This window comes from Aegilops tauschii, chromosome 5 (assembly GCF_002575655.3).
Source record: "Aegilops tauschii subsp. strangulata cultivar AL8/78 chromosome 5, Aet v6.0, whole genome shotgun sequence".
Lineage (NCBI taxonomy): Eukaryota > Viridiplantae > Streptophyta > Magnoliopsida > Poales > Poaceae > Aegilops > Aegilops tauschii.
In genome coordinates this window covers 28,243,150-28,248,901 of record NC_053039.3, presented here as the reverse complement: position 1 = coordinate 28,248,901, position 5,752 = coordinate 28,243,150, and positions in this window count along the sequence as shown.

Below are 5,752 nucleotides of genomic sequence, written 5' to 3'. Positions count from 1 at the left end.
AGAGTAGGTAGAGTGCCTGTCAATTTTCGTTCCATTTGGAGTTCTTTTGACGCCCTAACGGTTAACCGCGTAGCCCGAAACCCCTCTCTCTTTGCAGCCCAGCACCCCTTCACCACAGCCCATTAGCCCATCTAAACCCCCTTCATGCTCTCGGTCGTTCGATCACGATCATGTGGGCGAAAACCGCACCTCATTTGGACTGTCCTAGCTCCCTCTACCTATATAGTCCTCCCCCTCCAAATTTCACGGATAAACCCTAGCAATCTTCCCTCTCCGCCGCCGGACTCTTGTTCTCCACCGACGGACATGTCCGGCCGCCGCCCCGAGCCAACCACGCGTTGACACATGTCCCCGCGCCCACATCCCCGCCAGGCCCTCCCGAGGCCCATCACCGGCCCGCCGTCGGGCCGCGCCCACGCGCCGGTGCCCGAGCGCTGCGCCGCTCCCTCCGCCGCCCGGGAGCTCGCCGGAGCACCTCGGCCCCCGGTCGCCGCCGCCCACGCCCCGCCATGGCCTCGTTGCCCCGTCTCCTCGTCACCCTGCAGCCGTCGGCACGCGCGCACCGCCGCCACCACCGCCAGATCCGGCCGCGGGAAGCCCGATCCCGGCCGGATCTGCCGCCTCCGCCGCCCACCGACCTCGCCGGAGTCCGAACCGGCCGGATCCGTCCAGGTGGGACGAGATCCACCGGTTCATCCATCCAAACGCGGTGCCCCGTCCCGGATACCTCCGTCCCGCCTCGCCCCATCCCATTTCCGAAGGTCTAATTTTGTTTTAAGTCCCCGGATCTGCAACATTTTTATGCTATATTCATTGCATCATATCTCCATCACAGTTGCTCCATTTTGTGCATAAGATATGTGAAAATGTTCATCATGAGATGCTCTTCACTTTGTTCCATTGTGCCATGCTTTTTTGAGTTCATCTTGATGCCCTAACCATCGTTGTAAGAGTGTTATATGATGTTAACTGCTGAAACTCGATATAAGTTGTTGTTTTCTCATTTTCGTTGCGTTTTGTGTGTGCATCCTATGAGCATGATGTCTACATGTTTGTGAAGCATCTCCATGCCATCTTTACATTGGTGCGAGAATTGTATTTTTAGTGCCCTGTAGTGAGTGCATCAAGCTTGTGAAGTGGGCTACTTACTGTTAATGTTCTGTCAATGCTGAAACTGTTATATCATGTTGCTATCTTTTCTTGATGCTACCAATTAATCCATGCATATTCTGGAGATTTTCCCTGAGTATGTTTTCTTACACATGTGATGCTCTATCAATCCGTGCCTTTGGTTGCATTCATAGCCTACTGTATCTTGTTGTAATCTTCCTCTCAATTTGCTAAATAATGTTGCGCTCAGCCTGTTAACATTAAGTTCAGTTTTGCCATGTGTTTTGCTAGTGATCCATGCATCCTATTATTATGCTATTGCCATGCTTACCTTCATGAATATGTCTTCTTACTGTGAGTTACCTTCACATGCCATGAAAGTCTGAATCTGTTTATGAAAATTGCTATGTTTACATGTGTGCCATCATATCTTCTGTGCCTTTTTGGCTCGTGATCACCAAGGGACTTTTGTTCTATGCCATTAGTAGATTCATGCCATGCCTTTGTTTGCTATGATCTGTTCCTGTAGCATGTTGTTGGATAGCTCTAAACTTTGCAACCTGATGTTATTTCTGCCATGTCCAGTGATTTCTGTTGTCTGTGAAACTGTTATTATTTGCAATCTTGCCATGTCCTTTTGAGCATGTTCTAGTGATTTGTGGAGATAGCTCAGTGTTCATGTTTTGTCATGCTTTACCTGCACATCATGTCCATGGTTTGTTTTTTCCTGTTGAGGTGTTGTAGCATATTGTTTTGATACTTGCTAGATGCCTAGTTGTTGTTTTGGACAGTTTGTCCTTTATACTTGTTTCATGTGTATGTGTTGAACCGTTGCTCCGTTTTGAGTGTGCTCTATATGAAACTTGCTTATTTTTGCATGTAGTTTAATGTTAACTTGTTGCATTCATGTTTTGAGTGTGTTTGCTTGTTGTTTGAATGCATTTTTGCATCAATGCCATGTTTAACTTGTTTTGCTCATATCTTCTACGCCGTAGCTCCAAATTAAATGAACTTTATATGTAACTTGACTAGAATTTCGTGTAGGTCATCGTGGTGCATCTTAACTTGCTGTTTAACAACTTGAACATAAGGTTTATTCAGATTTGGACCAATTTCGAAATTTGCATATGAGGACTTACCGGGAATTGTTATATGTTGTTTCCGGCCTCATTTAAACTCGCCTTGATGTGTTGTTCTTGTATGCATCATCTCTTGCCATGAGTAGCTTCATGTAGCCTTGTCATGCATCATATTTGGTTGAGCATCATGCCTTGTTCATGTGTGGTGTGTTTACCTTGTTGTGTGCTTCTTCTCGAAAGTTCCCGTTTCGTTGCGATCGTGAGGATTCGTTCGTCTACGCTTGGTTCGTCTTCGTGGCTTCATCTTCTTCATGGACTCGTTCTTCTTCCTAGCAAGATTTCAGGCAAGATGACCGTCACCTTGGATCTCATTACTATCATTGCTATGCTAGTTGCCTCGGTGCTATCGCTATGCCGCGTTACCTACCACTTGCTTTTCAAGCCTCCCAAATTGCCATGAACCTCTAACCTTTGTCACCATTCCTAGCAAACCGTTGTTTGGCTATGTTACCGCTTTTGCTCAGCCCCTCTTATAGCGTTGCTAGTTGCAGGTGAAGATGATGATTGCTCCATGTTGGGATATCACAATATCTCTTATATTATTAATGCATCTATATACTTGGTAAAGGGTGGAAGGCTCGGCCTTATGCCTGGTGTTTTGTTCCACTCTTGCCGCCCTAGTTTCCGTCATATCGGTATTATGTTCCCGGATTTTGCATCCCTAACGCGGTTGGGTGTTATGGGAACCCCTTGACAGTTCGCCTTGAATAAAACTCCTCCAGCAAGGCCCAACATTGGTTTTCCCATTTGCCTAACAACCTGTTACCTTTCCCTTGGGAGTAATTAACCCGAGGGTCATCTTTATTTAGCCCCCACCGGGCCAGTGCTTCTCTAAGTGTTGGTCCGAACCGAGCCGCCTGCGGGGCCACCTTGGGGAAACTTGAAGTCTAGTTTTACTTGTAGACTGTCTCATCCGGTGTTGCCCTGAGAACGAGATATGTGCAGCTCCTATCGGGATTGTCGGCACATCAGGCGGTCTTGCTGGTCTTGTTTTACCATTGTCGAAATGTCTTGTAACCGGGATTCCGAGCCTGATCGGGTCTTCCCGGGAGAAGGAATATCCTTCGTTGATCGTGAGAGCTTATCATGGGCTAAGTTGGGACACCCCTGCAGGGTTTAAACATTCGAAAGCCGTGCCCGCGGTTATGTGGCAGATGGGAATTTGTTAATATCCGGTTGTAGTAAACTTGAAGTAAACTCTTCTAAAATACATCAACCGTGTGCGTAACCGTGATGGTCTCTTTCCGGGGTTGTTCGAGAGGAGAACACGGTTTTTGGGTTATGTTTGACGTAAGTAGGAGTTCAAGATCACTTCTTGATCATCACTAGTTGATGACCGCTTGCGTTGCTTCTGTTCTCGCTCTTATTTTCGTAAGTTAGCCACCATACTTTGCTGCTGCAACCTCGCCACTTTACCCATTCCTTACCCATTAAGCTTTGCTAGTCTTGATACCCATGGTAATGGGATTGTCGAGTCCTCGTGGCTCACAGATTACTACAAAACCAGTTTACAGGTACAAGTTATGCGATGATCATGACACGAGAGCGATGTTTACTTGTTTTGGAGTTCTTCTGCTTCTCCTTCGATCAGGGGATAGGTTCCAGGTCGGGAGCCTGGCTAGCAGGGTGGATATTGTTCGAGTCTCTGTTTATGTTTCATCCGTAGTCAGATGTTGCTCTCATGTATGATGTTGATGTATTCTTTGGGGCGTTTGTGTCTTATGTATGTATCCCCAACTTTTATGTAATCGTATGATGTAATGATATCCACCTTGCAAAAGCGTTTCCAATATGCGGGTCTATCCTTGGTGGGACCTTTGAGTCACTCTCGGATAGGGTCGCATATTGGGCGTGACAACGGAGCCGCCGCCAAGCCCTAAAACCGCTCGGGAGGGCTGATCTGGAGTCCGTTCGGGGCTCCGGAGAGGGGAATCCGTCGCCATCGTCATCATCAACCATCCTCCATCACCAGTTTCATGATGATCACCGCCGTGCGTCAGTCATTCCATCGTAGGCTTGCTGGACGGTGATGGCTTGGATGAGATTTATCATGTAATCGAGTTAGTTTTGTTAGGGTTTGATCCCTAGTATCCACTATGTTCTGAGATTGTTGTTGCTATGGCTTTGCTATGCTTAATGCTTGTCACTAGGTCCCGAGTGCCATGATTTCAGATCTGAACCTATTATGTTTTCATGAATATATGTGAGTTCTTGATCCTATCTTGCAAGTCTATAGTCACCTACTATGTGTTATGATCGGGACCACTCCCGGTGATGACCATAGTTTGAGGAGTTCATGTATTCACTAAGTGTTAATGCTTTGGTCCGGTACTCTATTAAAAGGAGGCCTTAATATCCCTTAGTTTCCATTAGGACCCCGCTGCCACGGGAGGGTAGGACAAAAGATGTCATGCAAGTTCTTTTCCATAAGCACGTATGACTATATTCGGAATACATGCCTACATTACATTGACGAATTGGAGCTAGTTCTGTGTCACCCTATCATATAACTGTTACATGATGAACCGCATCCGGCATAATTCTCCATCACCGATCCAATGCCTACGAGCTTTTCACATATTGTTCTTCCCTTATTTACTTTTCCGTTGCCACTGTTACAATCACTACAAAACCCAAAAATATTACTTTGCTACTAAATACTTTGCTGCAGATACTAAGTTATCCAGGTGTGGTTGAATTGACAACTCAACTGCTAATACTTGAGAATATTCTTTGGCTCCCCTTGTGTCGAATCAATAAACTTGGGTTGAATACTCTACCCTCGAAAACTATTGCGATTCCCTATACTTGTGGGTTAGTAAAGAGCCTTCTGAATATCGCTATTTGGAAGGCCTTTGCTGAAATTCGTACCAAAAGGCAGATTATCCTACCCGGGACTCCATTCCAGAACAAGTTTGCAGAACTTCGTACCATCAAGCCCCGGTTACTTCCGGCAAATGATGAAGCCATGGATTTCTTCAATACTTTGACAAACAACGTGACATATAGAAGACCCCTCGACGTTCCTCGACCCTCGACCCCTCGGCGTTCCTCGACCCTCGACCCCTCGACTACCCTCGACCCTCAAACCCTCAGTGACCCTCGACCCTCTACCCTAGTTCTCGACCCTCGAACCCTCGGCGATCCTCGACACCCTCGTTCCCATTAAAAATTAAGAAGAGGAAGAAGAAAAAAAAGAGGAGAAGAAGAAAAAAAAGGAGAAAATGAAGGAATAGAGGAGAAGAAAAAATGGATTATACATCCCCTCTCATGTCATGTCCAACGTCCCCCCTCATCACATGTCTGACATCCCCCTCATTTGATGTCCGACCCTCGACCGCTCGACGATCCCCGACATCCCCCTCGTCACATGTCCAACGTCCCCCCTCATATCTATTTTTTCTCCTCTTCTTCTATTTTTTCTCCACTTTTTCCTCTCCCCCTTTTTCTTCTCCTCTATTCCTTCTCCTTCTCCTCTTTCCCCCCCTCATCACATGTCCGAG